A 23,771-nucleotide genomic window follows, 5' to 3' on the forward strand; every position below is an offset into this window, starting at 1 on the left:
GAGACTAGACATCTACCACCCCAATACCACTATCAGATTAGAGCCATAAAGGAGACTAGACATCTAACACCCCACTACCACTACCAGATTAGAGCCATAAGGGAGACTAGACATCTACCACCCCACTACCACTATCAAATTAGAGCCATAAAGAAGACTAGACATCTACCACCCCACTACCACTATCAGATTAGAGCCGTAAGGGAGAAATCTAAGACCCCACTACCACTACCAGATTAGAGCCATAAGGGAGACTAGACATCTACCACCCCACTACCACTATCAGATTAGAGCCGTAAGGGAGAAATCTAAGACCCCACTACCACTACCAGATTAGAGCCATAAGGGAGACTAGACATCTACCACCCCACTACCACTATCAAATTAGAGCCATAAAGGAGACTAGACATCTACCACCCCACTACCACTATCAGATTAGAGCCATAAAGGAGACTAGACATCTATCACCCCACTACCAATATCAGATTAGAGCCATAAAGGAGACTAGACATCTACCACCCCACTACCACTATCAGATTAGAGCCATAAAGGAGACTCGACATCTACCACTATCAGATTAGAGCCATAAAGGAGACTACACATCTACCACCCCACTACTACTATCAGATTAGAGCCATAAGGGAGACTAGACATCTACCACCCCACTACCACTATCAGATTAGAGCCGTAAGGGAGAAATCTAAGACCCCACTACCACTACCAGATTAGAGCCATAAGGGAGACTAGACATCTACCACCCCACTACCACTATCAAATTAGAGCCATAAAGGAGACTAGACATCTACCACCCCACTACCACTATCAGATTAGAGCCATAAAGGAGACTAGACATCTATCACCCCACTACCAATATCAGATTAGAGCCATAAAGGAGACTAGACATCTACCACCCCACTACCACTATCAGATTAGAGCCATAAAGGAGACTCGACATCTACCACTATCAGATTAGAGCCATAAAGGAGACTACACATCTACCACCCCACTACTACTATCAGATTAGAGCCATAAGGGAGACTAGACATCTACCACCCCACTACTACTGTCAGATTAGAGCCATAAAGGAGACTAGACATCTACCACCTCACTGCCGCTATCAGATTAGAACCATAAAGGAGACTAGACATCTATCATCCCACTACCACTATCAGATTAGAGCCATAAAGGAGACTAGACATCTACCACTATCAGATTAGAGCCATAAAGGAGACTAGACATCTATCACCCCACTACCACTATCAGATTAGAGCCATAAAGGAGACTAGACATCTACCACCTCACTACCACTATCAGATTAGAGCCATAAGGAGACTAGACATCTACCACCCCACTACCACTATCAGAGTATAGCCATAAAGGAGACTAGACATCTACCACTATCAGATTAGAGCCATAAAGGAGACTAGACATCTACCACCCCACTACTACTACCACTATTAGATTAGAGCCATAAAGGAGACTAGACATCTACCACCCCACTACTACTATCAGATTAGAGCCATAAGGGAGACTAGACATCTACCACCCCACTACTACTGTCAGATTAGAGCCATAAAGGAGACTAGACATCTACCACCTCACTACCACTATCAGATTAGAACCATAAAGGAGACTAGTCATCTATCATCCCACTACCACTATCAGATTAGAGCCATAAAGGAGACTAGACATCTACCACTATCAGATTAGAGCCATAAAGGAGACTAGACATCTACCACCCGACTACCACTATCAGATTAAGGCCATAAAGGAGACTAGACATCTACCACTATCAGATTAGAGCCATAAAGGAGACTAGACATCTACCACTATCAGATTAGAGCCATAAAGGAGACTAGACATCTACCACCCCACTACCACTATCAGATTAGAGCCATAAAGAAGACTAGACATCTACCACCCCACTACCACTATCAGATTAGAGCCGAAAAGGAGAAATCTAAGACCCCACTACCACTACCAGATTAGAGCCATAAAGGAGACTAGACATCTACCACCCCAATACCACTATCAGATTAGAGCCATAAAGGAGACTAGACATCTATCACCCCACTACTACTATCAGATTAGAGCCATAAGGGAGACTAGACATCTACCACCCCACTACCACTATCAGATTAGAGCCATAAAGGAGATTAGACATCTATCACCCCACTACTACTATCAGATTAGAGCCATAAGGGAGACTAGACATCTACCACCCCACTACCACTATCAGATTAGAGCCATAAAGGAGACTAGACATCTACCACCCCACTACTACTATCAGATTAGAGCCATAAGGGAGACTAGACATCTACCACCACACTACTACTGTCAGATTAGAGCCATAAAGGAGACTAGACATCTACCACCTCACTACCGCTATCAGATTAGAACCATAAAGGAGACTAGACATCTATCATCCCACTACCACTATCAGATTAGAGCCATAAAGGAGACTAGACATCTACCACTATCAGATTAGAGCCATGAAGGAGATTACACATCTATCACCCCACTACCACTATCAGATTAGAGCCATAAAGGAGACTAGACATCTACCACCCCACTACCACTATCAGATTAGAGCCATAAGGAGACTAGACATCTACCACCCCACTACCACTATCAGAGTATAGCCATAAGGAGACTAGACATCTACCACTATCAGATTAGAGCCATAAAGGAGACTAGACATCTACCACCCCACTACTACTATCAGATTAGAGCCATAAGGGAGACTAGACATCTACCACCCCACTACCACTATCAGATTAGAGCCATAAAGGAGACTAGACATCTACCACCCCACTACCACTATCAGATTAGAGCCATAAAGGAGACTAGACATCTACCACCCCACTACTACTATCAGATTAGAGCCATAAGGGAGACTAGACATCTACCACCCCACTACTACTGTCAGATTAGAGCCATAAAGGAGACTAGACATCTACCACCTCACTACCACTATCAGATTAGAACCATAAAGGAGACTAGACATCTATCATCCCACTACCACTATCAGATTAGAGCCATAAAGGAGACTAGACATCTACCACTATCAGATTAGAGCCATAAAGGAGACTAGACATCTACCACCCCACTACCACTATCAGATTAAGGCCATAAAGGAACTAGACATCTACCACTATCAGATTAGAGCCAAAAAGGAGACTAGACATCTACCACCCCACTACCACTATCAGATTAGAGCCATAAAGAAGACTAGACATCTACCACCCCACTACCACTATCAGATTAGAGCCGAAAGGGGAAAATCTAAGACCCCACTACCACTACCAGATTAGAGCCATAAAGGAGACTAGACATCTACCACCCCAATACCACTATCAGATTAGAGCCATAAAGGAGACTAGACATCTACCACCCCACTACCACTATCAGATTAGAGCCATAAAGGAGACTAGACATCTACCACCTCACTACCATTATCAGATTAGAGCCATAAAGGAGATTAGACATCTATCACCCCACTACCACTATCAGATTAGAGCCATACGGGAGACTAGACATCTACCACCCCACTACTACTGTCAGATTAGAGCCATAAAGGAGACTAGACATCTACCACCTCACTGCCGCTATCAGATTAGAACCATAAAGGAGACTAGACATCTATCATCCCACTACCACTATCAGATTAGAGCCATAAAGGAGACTAGACATCTACCACTATCAGATTAGAGCCATAAAGGAGACTAGACATCTATCACCCCACTACCACTATCAGATTAGAGCCATAAAAAAGACTAGACATCTACCACCTCACTACCACTATCAGATTAGAGCCATAAGGAGACTAGGCATCTACCACCCCACTACCACTATCAGAGTATAGCCATAAAGGAGACTAGACATCTACCACTATCAGATTAGAGCCATAAAGGAGACTAGACATCTACCACCCCACTACTACTACTATCAGATTAGAGACATAAAGGAGACTAGACATCTACCACCCCACTACTACTATCAGATTAGAGCCATAAGGGAGACTAGACATCTACCACCCCACTACTACTGTCAGATTAGAGCCATAAAGGAGACTAGACATCTACCACCTCACTACCACTATCAGATTAGAACCATAAAGGAGACTAGACATCTATCATCCCACTACCACTATCAGATTAGAGCCATAAAGGAGACTAGACATCTACCACTATCAGATTAGAGCCATAAAGGAGACTAGACATCTACCACCCGACTACCACTATCAGATTAAGCCCATAAAGGAGACTATACATCTACCACTATCAGATTAGAGCCATAAAGGAGACTAGACATCTACCACTATCAGATTAGAGCCATAAAGGAGATTAGACATCTACCACCCCACTACCACTATCAGATTAGAGCCATAAAGAAGACTAGACATCTACCACCCCACTACCACTATCAGATTAGAGCCGAAAAGGAGAAATCTAAGACCCCACTACCACTACCAGATTAGAGCCATAAAGGAGACTAGACATCTACCACCCCAATACCACTATCAGATTAGAGCCATAAAGGAGACTAGACATCTATCACCCCACTACTACTATCAGATTAGAGCCATAAGGGAGACTAGACATCTACCACCCCACTACCACTATCAGATTAGAGCCATAAAGGAGACTAGACATCTACCACCCCACTACTACTATCAGATTAGAGCCATAAGGGAGACTAGACATCTACCACCACACTACTACTGTCAGATTAGAGCCATACGGGAGACTAGACATCTACCACTATCAGATTAGAGCCATAAAGGAGACTAGACATCTACCACTATCAGATTAGAGCCATAAAGGAGACTAGACATCTACCACCCCACTACTACTATCAGATTAGAGCCATAAGGGAGACTAGACATCTACCACCACACTACTACTGTCAGATTAGAGCCATAAAGGAGACTAGACATCTACCACTATCAGATTAGAGCCATAAAGGAGACTAGACATCTATCACCCCACTACCACTATCAGATTAGAGCCATAAAGGAGACTAGACATCTACCACCCCACTACCACTATCAGATTAGAGCCATAAAGGAGACTAGACATCTACCACCTCACTACCACTATCAGATTAGAGCCATAAGGAGACTAGACATCTACCACCCAACTACCACTATCAGATTAGAGTCATAAAGGAGACTAGACATTTACCACTATCAGATTAGAGCCATAAAGGAGACTAGACATCTACCACCCCACTAGTACTATCAGATTAGAGCCATAAAGGACATTAGACATCGACCACCCCACTACCACTATCAGATTAGAGCCATAAGGGAGACTAGACATCTACCACCCCACTACCACTATCAAATTAGAGCCATAAAGAAGACTAGACATCTACCACCCCACTACCACTATCAGATTAGAGCCGTAAGGGAGAAATCTAAGACCCCACTACCACTACCAGATTAGAGCCATAAGGGAGACTAGACATCTACCACCCACTACCACTATCAAATTAGAGCCATAAAGGACATTAGACATCGACCACCCCACTACCACTATCAGATTAGAGCCATAAGGGAGACTAGACATCTACCACCCCACTACCACTATCAGATTAGAGCCATAAAGGAGACTACACATCTACCACCCCACTACTACTATCAGATTAGAGCCATACGGGAGACTAGACATCTACCACCCCACTACTACTGTCAGATTAGAGCCATAAAGGAGACTAGACATCTACCACCTCACTGCCGCTATCAGATTAGAACCATAAAGGAGACTAGACATCTATCATCCCACTACCACTATCAGATTAGAGCCATAAAGGAGACTAGACATCTACCACTATCAGATTAGAGCCATAAAGGAGACTAGACATCTATCACCCCACTACCACTATCAGATTAGAGCCATAAAGGAGACTAGACATCTACCACCCCACTACCACTATCAGATTAGAGCCATAAAGAAGACTAGACATCTACCACCCCACTACCACTATCAGATTAGAGCCGAAAGGGGAAAATCTAAGACCCCACTACCACTATCAGATTAGAGCCATAAAGGAGACTAGACATCTACCACCCCAATACCACTATCAGATTAGAGCCATAAAGGAGACTAGACATCTATCACCCCACTACCACTATCAGATTAGAGCCATAAAGGAGACTAGACATCTACCACCCCACTACCACTATCAGATTAGAGCCATAAAGGAGATTAGACATCTATCACCCCACTACCACTATCAGATTAGAGCCATACGGGAGACTAGACATCTACCACCCCACTACTACTGTCAGATTAGAGCCATAAAGGAGACTAGACATCTACCACCTCACTGCCGCTATCAGATTAGAACCATAAAGGAGACTAGACATCTATCATCCCACTACCACTATCAGATTAGAGCCATAAAGGAGACTAGACATCTACCACTATCAGATTAGAGCCATAAAGGAGACTAGACATCTATCACCCCACTACCACTATCAGATTAGAGCCATAAAGGAGACTAGACATCTACCACCCCACTACCACTATCAGATTAGAGCCATAAAGGAGACTAGACATCTACCACCTCACTACCACTATCAGAATAGAGCCATAAAGGAGACTAGACATCTACCACCCAACTACCACTATCAGATTAGAGTCATAAAGGAGACTAGACATTTACCACTATCAGATTAGAGCCATAAAGGAGACTAGACATCTACCACCCCACTAGTACTATCAGATTAGAGCCATAAAGGACATTAGACATCGACCACCCCACTACCACTATCAGATTAGAGCCATAAGGGAGACTAGACATCTACCACCCCACTACCACTATCAAATTAGAGCCATAAAGAAGACTAGACATCTACCACCCCACTACCACTATCAGATTAGAGCCGTAAGGGAGAAATCTAAGACCCCACTACCACTACCAGATTAGAGCCATAAGGGAGACTAGACATCTACCACCCACTACCACTATCAAATTAGAGCCATAAAGGACATTAGACATCGACCACCCCACTACCACTATCAGATTAGAGCCATAAGGGAGACTAGACATCTACCACCCCACTACCACTATCAGATTAGAGCCATAAAGGAGACTACACATCTACCACCCCACTACTACTATCAGATTAGAGCCATACGGGAGACTAGACATCTACCACCCCACTACTACTGTCAGATTAGAGCCATAAAGGAGACTAGACATCTACCACCTCACTGCCGCTATCAGATTAGAACCATAAAGGAGACTAGACATCTATCATCCCACTACCACTATCAGATTAGAGCCATAAAGGAGACTAGACATCTACCACTATCAGATTAGAGCCATAAAGGAGACTAGACATCTATCACCCCACTACCACTATCAGATTAGAGCCATAAAGGAGACTAGACATCTACCACCCCACTACCACTATCAGATTAGAGCCATAAAGAAGACTAGACATCTACCACCCCACTACCACTATCAGATTAGAGCCGAAAGGGGAAAATCTAAGACCCCACTACCACTACCAGATTAGAGCCATAAAGGAGACTAGACATCTACCACCCCAATACCACTATCAGATTAGAGCCATAAAGGAGACTAGACATCTACCACCCCACTACCACTATCAGATTAGAGCCATAAAGGAGACTAGACATCTACCACCTCACTACCATTATCAGATTAGAGCCATAAAGGAGATTAGACATCTATCACCCCACTACCACTATCAGATTAGAGCCATACGGGAGACTAGACATCTACCACCCCACTACTACTGTCAGATTAGAGCCATAAAGGAGACTAGACATCTACCACCTCACTGCCGCTATCAGATTAGAACCATAAAGGAGACTAGACATCTATCATCCCACTACCACTATCAGATTAGAGCCATAAAGGAGACTAGACATCTACCACTATCAGATTAGAGCCATAAAGGAGACTAGACATCTATCACCCCACTACCACTATCAGATTAGAGCCATAAAAAAGACTAGACATCTACCACCTCACTACCACTATCAGATTAGAGCCATAAGGAGACTAGACATCTACCACCCCACTACCACTATCAGAGTATAGCCATAAAGGAGACTAGACATCTACCACTATCAGATTAGAGCCATAAAGGAGACTAGACATCTACCACCCCACTACTACTACTATCAGATTAGAGCCATAAAGGAGACTAGACATCTACCACCCCACTACTACTATCAGATTAGAGCCATAAGGGAGACTAGACATCTACCACCCCACTACTACTGTCAGATTAGAGCCATAAAGGAGACTAGACATCTACCACCTCACTACCACTATCAGATTAGAACCATAAAGGAGACTAGACATCTATCATCCCACTACCACTATCAGATTAGAGCCATAAAGGAGACTAGACATCTACCACTATCAGATTAGAGCCATAAAGGAGACTAGACATCTACCACCCGACTACCACTATCAGATTAAGCCCATAAAGGAGACTATACATCTACCACTATCAGATTAGAGCCATAAAGGAGACTAGACATCTACCACCCCACTACCACTATCAGATTAGAGCCATAAAGGAGACTAGACATCTACCACCCCACTACCACTATCAGATTAGAGCCATAAAGAAGACTAGACATCTACCACCCCACTACCACTATCAGATTAGAGCCGAAAAGGAGAAATCTAAGACCCCACTACCACTACCAGATTAGAGCCATAAAGGAGACTAGACATCTACCACCCCAATACCACTATCAGATTAGAGCCATAAAGGAGACTAGACATCTATCACCCCACTACTACTATCAGATTAGAGCCATAAGGGAGACTAGACATCTACCACCCCACTACCACTATCAGATTAGAGCCATAAAGGAGACTAGACATCTACCACCCCACTACTACTATCAGATTAGAGCCATAAGGGAGACTAGACATCTACCACCACACTACTACTGTCAGATTAGAGCCATACGGGAGACTAGACATCTACCACTATCAGATTAGAGCCATAAAGGAGACTAGACATCTACCACTATCAGATTAGAGCCATAAAGGAGACTAGACATCTATCACCCCACTACTACTATCAGATTAGAGCCATAAGGGAGACTAGACATCTACCACCCCACTACCACTATCAGATTAGAGCCATAAAGGAGACTAGACATCTACCACCCCACTACTACTATCAGATTAGAGCCATAAGGGAGACTAGACATCTACCACCACACTACTACTGTCAGATTAGAGCCATACGGGAGACTAGACATCTACCACTATCAGATTAGAGCCATAAAGGAGACTAGACATCTACCACTATCAGATTAGAGCCATAAAGGAGACTAGACATCTACCACCCCACTACTACTATCAGATTAGAGCCATAAGGGAGACTAGACATCTACCACCACACTACTACTGTCAGATTAGAGCCATAAAGGAGACTAGACATCTACCACTATCAGATTAGAGCCATAAAGGAGACTAGACATCTATCACCCCACTACCACTATCAGATTAGAGCCATAAAGGAGACTAGACATCTACCACCTCACTACCACTATCAGATTAGAGCCATAAGGAGACTAGACATCTACCACCCAACTACCACTATCAGATTAGAGTCATAAAGGAGACTAGACATTTACCACTATCAGATTAGAGCCATAAAGGAGACTAGACATCTACCACCCCACTAGTACTATCAGATTAGAGCCATAAAGGACACTAGACATCGACCACCCCACTACCACTATCAGATTAGAGCCATAAGGGAGACTAGACATCTACCACCCCACTACCACTATCAAATTAGAGCCATAAAGAAGACTAGACATCTACCACCCCACTACCACTATCAGATTAGAGCCGTAAGGGAGAAATCTAAGACCCCACTACCACTACCAGATTAGAGCCATAAGGGAGACTAGACATCTACCACCCACTACCACTATCAAATTAGAGCCATAAAGGAGACTAGACATCTACCACCCCACTACCACTATCAGATTAGAGCCATAAAGGAGACTAGACATCTACCACCCCACTACCACTATCAGATTAGAGCCATAAAGGAGACTAGACATCTATCACCCCACTACCAATATCAGATTAGAGCCATAAAGGAGACTAGACATCTACCACCCCACTACCACTATCAGATTAGAGCCATAAAGGAGACTCGACATCTACCACTATCAGATTAGAGCCATAAAGGAGACTACACATCTACCACCCCACTACTACTATCAGATTAGAGCCATACGGGAGACTAGACATCTACCACCCCACTACTACTGTCAGATTAGAGCCATAAAGGAGACTAGACATCTACCACCTCACTGCCGCTATCAGATTAGAACCATAAAGGAGACTAGACATCTATCATCCCACTACCACTATCAGATTAGAGCCATAAAGGAGACTAGACATCTACCACTATCAGATTAGAGCCATAAAGGAGACTAGACATCTATCACCCCACTACCACTATCAGATTAGAGCCATAAAGGAGACTAGACATCTACCACCTCACTACCACTATCAGATTAGAGCCATAAGGAGACTAGACATCTACCACCCCACTACCACTGTCAGAGTATAGCCATAAAGGAGACTAGACATCTACCACTATCAGATTAGAGCCATAAAGGAGACTAGACATCTACCACCCCACTACTACTATCAGATTAGAGCCATAAAGGAGACTAGACATCTACCACCCCACTACTACTATCAGATTAGAGCCATAAGGGAGACTAGACATCTACCACCCCACTACTACTGTCAGATTAGAGCCATAAAGGAGACTAGACATCTACCACCTCACTACCACTATCAGATTAGAACCATAAAGGAGACTAGACATCTATCATCCCACTACCACTATCAGATTAGAGCCATAAAGGAGACTAGACATCTACCACCCCACTACCACTATCAGATTAAGGCCATAAAGGAGACTAGACATCTACCACTATCAGATTAGAGCCATAAAGGAGACTAGACATCTACCACTATCAGATTAGAGCCATAAAGGAGACTAGACATCTACCACCCCACTACCACTATCAGATTAGAGCCATAAAGAAGACTAGACATCTACCACCCCACTACCACTATCAGATTAGAGCCGAAAGGGAGAAATCTAAGACCCCACTACCACTACCAGATTAGAGCCATAAAGGAGACTAGACATCTACCACCCCAATACCACTATCAGATTAGAGCCATAAAGGAGACTAGACATCTAACACCCCACTACCACTACCAGATTAGAGCCATAAGGGAGGCTAGACATCTACCACCCCACTACCACTATCAAATTAGAGCCATAAAGAAGACTAGACATCTACCACCCCACTACCACTATCAGATTAGAGCCGTGAGGGAGAAATCTAAGACCCCACTACCACTACCAGATTAGAGCCATAAGGGAGACTAGACATCTACCACCCCACTACCACTATCAAATTAGAGCCATAAAGGAGACTAGACATCTACCACCCCACTACCACTATCAGATTAGAGCCATAAAGGAGACTAGACATCTATCACCCCACTACCAATATCAGATTAGATCCATAAAGGAGACTAGACATCTACCACCCCACTACCACTATCAGATTAGATCCATAAAGGAGACTCGACATCTACCACTATCAGATTAGAGCCATAAAGGAGACTACACATCTACCACCCCACTACTACTATCAGATTAGAGCCATAAGGGAGACTAGACATCTACCACCCCACTACTACTGTCAGATTAGAGCCATAAAGGAGACTGGACATCTACCACCTCACTGCCGCTATCAGATTAGAACCATAAAGGAGACTAGACATCTATCATCCCACTACCACTATCAGATTAGAGCCATAAAGGAGACTAGACATCTACCACTATCAGATTAGAGCCATAAAGGAGACTAGACATCTACCACCTCACTACCGCTATCAGATTAGAACCATAAAGGAGACTAGACATCTATCATCCCACTACCACTATCAGATTAGAGCCATAAAGGAGTCTAGACATCTACCACTATCAGATTAGAGCCATAAAGGAGACTAGACATCTACCACTATCAGATTAGAGCCATAAAGGAGACTAGACATCTATCACCCCACTACCACTATCAGATTAGAGCCATAAAGGAGACTAGACATCTACCACCCCACTACCACTATCAGATTAGAGCCATAAAGGAGACTAGACATCTACCACCTCACTACCACTATCAGATTAGAGCCATAAGGAGACTAGACATCTACCACCCCACTACCACTATCAGAGTATAGCCATAAAGGAGACTAGACATCTACCACTATCAGATTAGAGCCATAAAGGAGACTAGACATCTACCACCCCACTACTACTATCAGATTAGAGCCATAAAGGAGACTAGACATCTACCACCCCACTACTACTATCAGATTAGAGCCATAAGGGAGACTAGACATCTACCACCCCACTACTACTGTCAGATTAGAGCCATAAAGGAGACTAGACATCTACCACCTCACTACCACTATCAGATTAGAACCATAAAGGAGACTAGACATCTATCATCCCACTACCACTATCAGATTAGAGCCATAAAGGAGACTAGACATCTACCACTATCAGATTAGAGCCATAAAGGAGACTAGACATCTACCACCCCACTACCACTATCAGATTAAGGCCATAAAGGAGACTAGACATCTACCACTATCAGATTAGAGCCATAAAGGAGACTAGACATCTACCACTATCAGATTAGAGCCATAAAGGAGACTAGACATCTACCACCCCACTACCACTATCAGATTAGAGCCATAAAGAAGACTAGACATCTACCACCCCACTACCACTATCAGATTAGAGCCGAAAGGGAGAAATCTAAGACCCCACTACCACTACCAGATTAGAGCCATAAAGGAGACTAGACATCTACCACCCCAATACCACTATCAGATTAGAGCCATAAAGGAGACTAGACATCTAACACCCCACTACCACTACCAGATTAGAGCCATAAGGGAGACTAGACATCTACCACCCCACTACCACTATAAAATTAGAGCCATAAAGAAGACTAGACATCTACCACCCCACTACCACTATCAGATTAGAGCCGTAAGGGAGAAATCTAAGACCCCACTACCACTACCAGATTAGAGCCATAAGGGAGACTAGACATCTACCACCCACTACCACTATCAAATTAGAGCCATAAAGGAGACTAGACATCTACCACCCCACTACCACTATCAGATTAGAGCCATAAAGGAGACTAGACATCTACCACCCCACTACCACTATCAGATTAGAGCCATAAAGGAGACTAGACATCTATCACCCCACTACCAATATCAGATTAGAGCCATAAAGGAGACTAGACATCTACCACCCCACTACCACTATCAGATTAGAGCCATAAAGGAGACTCGACATCTACCACTATCAGATTAGAGCCATAAAGGAGACTACACATCTACCACCCCACTACTACTATCAGATTAGAGCCATACGGGAGACTAGACATCTACCACCCCACTACTACTGTCAGATTAGAGCCATAAAGGAGACTAGACATCTACCACCTCACTGCCGCTATCAGATTAGAACCATAAAGGAGACTAGACATCTATCATCCCACTACCACTATCAGATTAGAGCCATAAAGGAGACTAGACATCTACCACTATCAGATTAGAGCCATAAAGGAGACTAGACATCTATCACCCCACTACCACTATCAGATTAGAGCCATAAAGGAGACTAGACATCTACCACCTCACTACCACTATCAGATTAGAGCCATAAGGAGACTAGACATCTACCACCCCACTACCACTATCAGAGTATAGCCATAAAGGAGACTAGACATCTACCACTATCAGATTAGAGCCATAAAGGAGACTAGACATCTACCACCCCACTACTACTATCAGATTAGAGCCATAAAGGAGACTAGACATCTACCACCCCACTACTACTATCAGATTAGAGCCATAAGGGAGACTAGACATCTACCACCCCACTACTACTGTCAGATTAGAGCCATAAAGGAGACTAGACATCTACCACCTCACTACCACTATCAGATTAGAACCATAAAGGAGACTAGACATCTATCATCCCACTACCACTATCAGATTAGAGCCATAAAGGAGACTAGACATCTACCACTATCAGATTAGAGCCATAAAGGAGACTAGACATCTACCACCCCACTACCACTATCAGATTAAGGCCATAAAGGAGACTAGACATCTACCACTATCAGATTAGAGCCATAAAGGAGACTAGACATCTACCACTATCAGATTAGAGCCATAAAGGAGACTAGACATCTACCACCCCACTACCACTATCAGATTAGAGCCATAAAGAAGACTAGACATCTACCACCCCACTACCACTATCAGATTAGAGCCGAAAGGGAGAAATCTAAGACCCCACTACCACTACCAGATTAGAGCCATAAAGGAGACTAGACATCTACCACCCCAATACCACTATCAGATTAGAGCCATAAAGGAGACTAGACATCTAACACCCCACTACCACTACCAGATTAGAGCCATAAGGGAGGCTAGACATCTACCACCCCACTACCACTATCAGATTAGAGCCATAAAGGAGACTAGACATCTACCACCCCACTACCACTATCAGATTAGAGCCGTGAGGGAGAAATCTAAGACCCCACTACCACTACCAGATTAGAGCCATAAGGGAGACTAGACATCTACCACCCCACTACCACTATCAAATTAGAGCCATAAAGGAGACTAGACATCTACCACCCCACTACCACTATCAGATTAGAGCCATAAAGGAGACTAGACATCTATCACCCCACTACCAATATCAGATTAGAGCCATAAAGGAGACTAGACATCTACCACCCCACTACCACTATCAGATTAGAGCCATAAAGGAGACTCGACATCTACCACTATCAGATTAGAGCCATAAAGGAGACTACACATCTACCACCCCACTACTACTATCAGATTAGAGCCATACGGGAGACTAGACATCTACCACCCCACTACTACTGTCAGATTAGAGCCATAAAGGAGACTAGACATCTACCACCTCACTGCCGCTATCAGATTAGAACCATAAAGGAGACTAGACATCTATCATCCCACTACCACTATCAGATTAGAGCCATAAAGGAGACTAGACATCTACCACTATCAGATTAGAGCCATAAAGGAGACTAGACATCTACCACCTCACTACCGCTATCAGATTAGAACCATAAAGGAGACTAGACATCTATCATCCCACTACCACTATCAGATTAGAGCCATAAAGGAGTCTAGACATCTACCACTATCAGATTAGAGCCATAAAGGAGACTAGACATCTACCACTATCAGATTAGAGCCATAAAGGAGACTAGACATCTATCACCCCACTACCACTATCAGATTAGAGCCATAAAGGAGACTAGACATCTACCACCCCACTACCACTATCAGATTAGAGCCATAAAGGAGACTAGACATCTACCACCTCACTACCACTATCAGATTAGAGCCATAAGGAGACTAGACATCTACCACCCCACTACCACTATCAGAGTATAGCCATAAAGGAGACTAGACATCTACCACTATCAGATTAGAGCCATAAAGGAGACTAGACATCTACCACCCCACTACTACTATCAGATTAGAGCCATAAAGGAGACTAGACATCTACCACCCCACTACTACTATCAGATTAGAGCCATAAGGGAGACTAGACATCTACCACCCCACTACTACTGTCAGATTAGAGCCATAAAGGAGACTAGACATCTACCACCTCACTACCACTATCAGATTAGAACCATAAAGGAGACTAGACATCTATCATCCCACTACCACTATCAGATTAGAGCCATAAAGGAGACTAGACATCTACCACTATCAGATTAGAGCCATAAAGGAGACTAGACATCTACCACCCCACTACCACTATCAGATTAAGGCCATAAAGGAGACTAGACATCTACCACTATCAGATTAGAGCCATAAAGGAGACTAGACATCTACCACTATCAGATTAGAGCCATAAAGGAGACTAGACATCTACCACCCCACTACCACTATCAGATTAGAGCCATAAAGAAGACTAGACATCTACCACCCCACTACCACTATCAGATTAGAGCCGAAAGGGAGAAATCTAAGACCCCACTACCACTACCAGATTAGAGCCATAAAGGAGACTAGACATCTACCACCCCAATACCACTATCAGATTAGAGCCATAAAGGAGACTAGACATCTAACACCCCACTACCACTACCAGATTAGAGCCATAAGGGAGACTAGACATCTACCACCCCACTACCACTATAAAATTAGAGCCATAAAGAGGACTAGACATCTACCACCCCACTACCACTATCAGATTAGAGCCGTAAGGGAGAAATCTAAGACCCCACTACCACTACCAGATTAGAGCCATAAGGGAGACTAGACATCTACCACCCCACTACCACTATCAAATTAGAGCCATAAAGGAGACTAGACATCTACCACCCCACTACCACTATCAGATTAGAGCCATAAAGGAGACTAGACATCTATCACCCCACTACCAATATCAGATTAGAGCCATAAAGGAGACTAGACATCTAAAACCCCACTACCACTATCAGATTAGAGCCATAAAGGAGACTCGACATCTACCACTATCAGATTAGAGCCATAAAGGAGACTACACATCTACCACCCCACTACTACTATCAGATTAGAGCCATAAGGGAGACTAGACATCTACCACCCCACTACTACTGTCAGATTAGAGCCATAAAGGAGCCTAGACATCTACCACCTCACTGCCGCTATCAGATTAGAACCATGAAGGAGACTAGACATCTATCATCCCACTACCACTATCAGATTAGAGCCATAAAGGAGACTAGACATCTACCACTATCAGATTAGAGCCATAAAGGAGACTAGACATCTATCACCCCACTACCACTATCAGATTAGAGCCATAAAGGAGACTAGACATCTACCACCTCACTACCACTATCAAATTAGAGCCATAAAGAAGACTAGACATCTACCACCCCACTACCACTATCAGATTAGAGCCGTAAGGGAGAAATCTAAGACCCCACTACCACTACCAGATTAGAGCCATAAGGGAGACTAGACATCTACCACCCACTACCACTATCAGATTAGAGCCATAAAGGAGACTAGACATCTACCACCCCACTACCACTATCAGATTAAAGCCATAAAGGAGACTAGACATCTACCACCCCACTACCACTATCAGATTAGAGCCATAAAGGAGACTACACATCTACCACCCCACTACTACTATCAGATTAGAGCCATAAGGGAGACTAGACATCTACCACCCCACTACTACTGTCAGATTAGAGCCATAAAGGAGACTAGACATCTACCACCTCACTGCCGCTATCAGATTAGAACCATAAAGGAGACTAGACATCTATCATCCCACTACCACTATCAGATTAGAGCCATAAAGGAGACTAGACATCTACCACTATCAGATTAGAGCCATAAAGGAGACTAGACATCTATCACCCCACTACCACTATCAGATTAGAGCCATAAAGGAGACTAGACATCTACCACCTCACTACCACTATCAGATTAGAGCCATAAGGAGACTAGACATCTACCACCCCACTACCACTATCAGAGTATAGCCATAAAGGAGACTAGACATCTACCACTATCAGATTAGAGCCATAAAGGAGACTAGACATCTACCACCCCACTACTACTATCAGATTAGAGCCATAAAGGAGACTAGACATCTACCACCCCACTACTACTATCAGATTAGAGCCATAAGGGAGACTAGACATCTACCACCCCACTACTACTGTCAGATTAGAGCCATAAGGGAGACTAGACATCTACCACCTCACTACCACTATCAGATTAGAACCATAAAGGAGACTAGACATCTATCATCCCACTACCACTATCAGATTAGAGCCATAAAGGAGACTAGACATCTACCACCTCACTACCACTATCAGATTAGAGCCATAAGGAGACTAGACATCTACCACCCCACTACCACTATCAGAGTATAGCCATAAAGGAGACTAGACATCTACCACTATCAGATTAGAGCCATAAAGGAGACTAGACATCTACCACCCCACTACTACTATCAGATTAGAGCCATAAAGGAGACTAGACATCTACCACCCCACTACTACTATCAGATTAGAGCCATAAAGGAGACTAGACATCTACCACCCCACTACTACTGTCAGATTAGAGCCATAAAGGAGACTAGACATCTACCACCTCACTACCACTATCAGATTAGAACCATAAAGGAGACTAGACATCTATCATCCCACTACCACTATCAGATTAGAGCCATAAAGGAGACTAGACATCTACCACTTTCAGATTAGAGCCATAAAGGAGACTAGACATCTACCACCCCACTACCACTATCAGATTAAGGCCATAAAGGAGACTAGACATCTACCACTATCAGATTAGAGCCATAAAGGAGACTAGACATCTACCACTATCATATTAGAGCCATAAAGGAGACTAGACATCTACCACCCCACTACCACTATCAGATTAGAGCCATAAAGAAGACTAGACATCTACCACCCCACTACCACTATCAGATTAGAGCCGAAAGGGAGAAATCTAAGACCCCACTACCACTACCAGATTAGAGCCATAAAGGAGACTAGACATCTAACACCCCACTACCACTACCAGATTAGAGCCATAAGGGAGACTAGACATCTACCACCCCACTACCACTATAAAATTAGAGCCATAAAGAAGACTAGACATCTACCACCCCACTACCACTATCAGATTAGAGCCGTAAGGGAGAAATCTAAGACCCCACTACCACTACCAGATTAGAGCCATAAGGGAGACTAGACATCTACCACCCCACTACCACTATCAAATTAGAGCCATAAAGGAGACTAGACATCTATCATCCCACTACCACTATCAGATTAGAGCCATAAAGGAGACTAGACATCTACCACTATCAGATTAGAGCCATAAAGGAGACTAGACATCTACCACCCGACTACCACTATCAGATTAAGCCCATAAAGGAGACTATACATCTACCACTATCAGATTAGAGCCATAAAGGAGACTAGACATCTACCACTATCAGATTAGAGCCATAAAGGAGACTAGACATCTACCACCCCACTACCACTATCAGATTAGAGCCATAAAGAAGACTAGACATCTACCACCCCACTACCACTATCAGATTAGAGCCGAAAAGGAGAAATCTAAGACCCCACTACCACTACCAGATTAGAGCCATAAAGGAGACTAGACATCTACCACCCCAATACCACTATCAGATTAGAGCCATAAAGGAGACTAGACATCTATCACCCCACTACTACTATCAGATTAGAGCCATAAGGGAGACTAGACATCTACCACCCCACTACCACTATCAGATTAGAGCCATAAAGGAGACTAGACATCTACCACCCCACTACTACTATCAGATTAGAGCCATAAGGGAGACTAGACATCTACCACCACACTACTACTGTCAGATTAGAGCCATACGGGAGACTAGACATCTACCACTATCAGATTAGAGCCATAAAGGAGACTAGACATCTACCACTATCAGATTAGAGCCATAAAGGAGACTAGACATCTACCACCCCACTACCACTATCAGATTAGAGCCATAAAGAAGACTAGACATCTACCACCCCACTACCACTATCAGATTAGAGCCGAAAGGGAGAAATCTAAGACCCCACTACCACTACCAGATTAGAGCCATAAAGGAGACTAGACATCTAACACCCCACTACCACTACCAGATTAGAGCCATAAGGGAGACTAGACATCTACCACCCCACTACCACTATAAAATTAGAGCCATAAAGAAGACTAGACATCTACCACCCCACTACCACTATCAGATTAGAGCCGTAAGGGAGAAATCTAAGACCCCACTACCACTACCAGATTAGAGCCATAAGGGAGACTAGACATCTACCACCCCACTACCACTATCAAATTAGAGCCATAAAGGAGACTAGACATCTATCATCCCACTACCACTATCAGATTAGAGCCATAAAGGAGACTAGACATCTACCACTATCAGATTAGAGCCATAAAGGAGACTAGACATCTACCACCCGACTACCACTATCAGATTAAGCCCATAAAGGAGACTATACATCTACCACTATCAGATTAGAGCCATAAAGGAGACTAGACATCTACCACTATCAGATTAGAGCCATAAAGGAGACTAGACATCTACCACCCCACTACCACTATCAGATTAGAGCCATAAAGAAGACTAGACATCTACCACCCCACTACCACTATCAGATTAGAGCCGAAAAGGAGAAATCTAAGACCCCACTACCACTACCAGATTAGAGCCATAAAGGAGACTAGACATCTACCACCCCAATACCACTATCAGATTAGAGCCATAAAGGAGACTAGACATCTATCACCCCACTACTACTATCAGATTAGAGCCATAAGGGAGACTAGACATCTACCACCCCACTACCACTATCAGATTAGAGCCATAAAGGAGACTAGACATCTACCACCCCACTACTACTATCAGATTAGAGCCATAAGGGAGACTAGACATCTACCACCACACTACTACTGTCAGATTAGAGCCATACGGGAGACTAGACATCTACCACTATCAGATTAGAGCCATAAAGGAGACTAGACATCTACCACTATCAGATTAGAGCCATAAAGGAGACTAGACATCTACCACCCCACTACTACTATCAGATTAGAGCCATAAGGGAGACTAGACATCTACCACCACACTACTACTGTCAGATTAGAGCCATAAAGGAGACTAGACATCTACCACTATCAGATTAGAGCCATAAAGGAGACTAGACATCTATCACCCCACTACCACTATCAGATTAGAGCCATAAAGGAGACTAGACATCTACCACCCCACTACCACTATCAGATTAGAGCCATAAAGGAGACTAGACATCTACCACCTCACTACCACTATCAGATTAGAGCCATAAGGAGACTAGACATCTACCACCCAACTACCACTATCAGATTAGAGTCATAAAGGAGACTAGACATTTACCACTATCAGATTAGAGCCATAAAGGAGACTAGACATCTACCACCCCACTAGTACTATCAGATTAGAGCCATAAAGGACATTAGACATCGACCACCCCACTACCACTATCAGATTAGAGCCATAAGGGAGACTAGACATCTACCACCCCACTACCACTATCAAATTAGAGCCATAAAGAAGACTAGACATCTACCACCCCACTACCACTATCAGATTAGAGACGTAAGGGAGAAATCTAAGACCCCACTACCACTACCAGATTAGAGCCATAAGGGAGACTAGACATCTACCACCCACTACCACTATCAAATTAGAGCCATAAAGGAGACTAGACATCTACCACCCCACTACCACTATCAGATTAGAGCCATAAAGGAGACTAGACATCTACCACCCCACTACCACTATCAGATTAGAGCCATAAAGGAGACTAGACATCTATCACCCCACTACCAATATCAGATTAGAGCCATAAAGGAGACTAGACATCTACCACCCCACTACCACTATCAGATTAGAGCCATAAAGGAGACTCGACATCTACCACCCCACTACACTATCAGATTAGAGCCATAAAGGAGACTACACATCTACCACCCCACTACTACTATCAGATTAGAGCCATACGGGAGACTAGACATCTACCACCCCACTACTACTGTCAGATTAGAGCCATAAAGGAGACTAGACATCTACCACCTCACTGCCGCTATCAGATTAGAACCATAAAGGAGACTAGACATCTATCATCCCACTACCACTATCAGATTAGAGCCATAAAGGAGACTAGACATCTACCACTATCAGATTAGAGCCATAAAGGAGACTAGACATCTATCACCCCACTACCACTATCAGATTAGAGCCATAAAGGAGACTAGACATCTACCACCTCACTACCACTATCAGATTAGAGCCATAAGGAGACTAGACATCTACCACCCCACTACCACTGTCAGAGTATAGCCATAAAGGAGACTAGACATCTACCACTATCAGATTAGAGCCATAAAGGAGACTAGACATCTACCACCCCACTACTACTATCAGATTAGAGCCATAAAGGAGACTAGACATCTACCACCCCACTACTACTATCAGATTAGAGCCATAAGGGAGACTAGACATCTACCACCCCACTACTACTGTCAGATTAGAGCCATAAAGGAGACTAGACATCTACCACCTCACTACCACTATCAGATTAGAACCATAAAGGAGACTAGACATCTATCATCCCACTACCACTATCAGATTAGAGCCATAAAGGAGACTAGACATCTACCACCCCACTACCACTATCAGATTAAGGCCATAAAGGAGACTAGACATCTACCACTATCAGATTAGAGCCATAAAGGAGACTAGACATCTACCACTATCAGATTAGAGCCATAAAGGAGACTAGACATCTACCACCCCACTACCACTATCAGATTAGAGCCATAAAGAAGACTAGACATCTACCACCCCACTACCACTATCAGATTAGAGCCGAAAGGGAGAAATCTAAGACCCCACTACCACTACCAGATTAGAGCCATAAAGGAGACTAGACATCTACCACCCCACTACCACTATCAGATTAGAGCCATAAGGGAGACTAGACATCTAACACCCCACTACCACTATCAGATTAGAGCCATAAGGGAGGCTAGACATCTACCACCCCACTACCACTATCAAATTAGAGCCATAAAGAAGACTAGACATCTACCACCCCACTACCACTATCAGATTAGAGCCGTGAGGGAGAAATCTAAGACCCCACTACCACTACCAGATTAGAGCCATAAGGGAGACTAGACATCTACCACCCCACTACCACTATCAAATTAGAGCCATAAAGGAGACTAGACATCTACCACCCCACTACCACTATCAGATTAGAGCCATAAAGGAGACTAGACATCTACCACCCCACTACCACTATCAGATTAGAGCCATAAAGGAGACTAGACATCTACCACCCCACTACCACTATCAGATTAGATCCATAAAGGAGACTACACATCTACCACCCCACTACTACTATCAGATTAGAGCCATAAGGGAGACTAGACATCTACCACCCCACTACCACTATCAGATTAGAGCCATAAAGGAGACTGGACATCTACCACCCCACTACCACTATCAGATTAGAGCCATAAAGGAGACTAGACATCTATCATCCCACTACCACTATCAGATTAGAGCCATAAAGGAGACTAGACATCTACCACTATCAGATTAGAGCCATAAAGGAGACTAGACATCTACCACCTCACTACCGCTATCAGATTAGAACCATAAAGGAGACTAGACATCTATCATCCCACTACCACTATCAGATTAGAGCCATAAAGGAGTCTAGACATCTACCACTATCAGATTAGAGCCATAAAGGAGACTAGACATCTACCACTATCAGATTAGAGCCATAAAGGAGACTAGACATCTATCACCCCACTACCACTATCAGATTAGAGCCATAAAGGAGACTAGACATCTACCACCCCACTACCACTATCAGATTAGAGCCATAAAGGAGACTAGACATCTACCACCTCACTACCACTATCAGATTAGAGCCATAAGGAGACTAGACATCTACCACCCCACTACCACTATCAGAGTATAGCCATAAAGGAGACTAGACATC

The sequence above is a fragment of the Salvelinus alpinus genome, chromosome 19 (assembly GCF_045679555.1).
Source record: "Salvelinus alpinus chromosome 19, SLU_Salpinus.1, whole genome shotgun sequence".
In the NCBI taxonomy this organism is placed as follows: domain Eukaryota; kingdom Metazoa; phylum Chordata; class Actinopteri; order Salmoniformes; family Salmonidae; genus Salvelinus; species Salvelinus alpinus.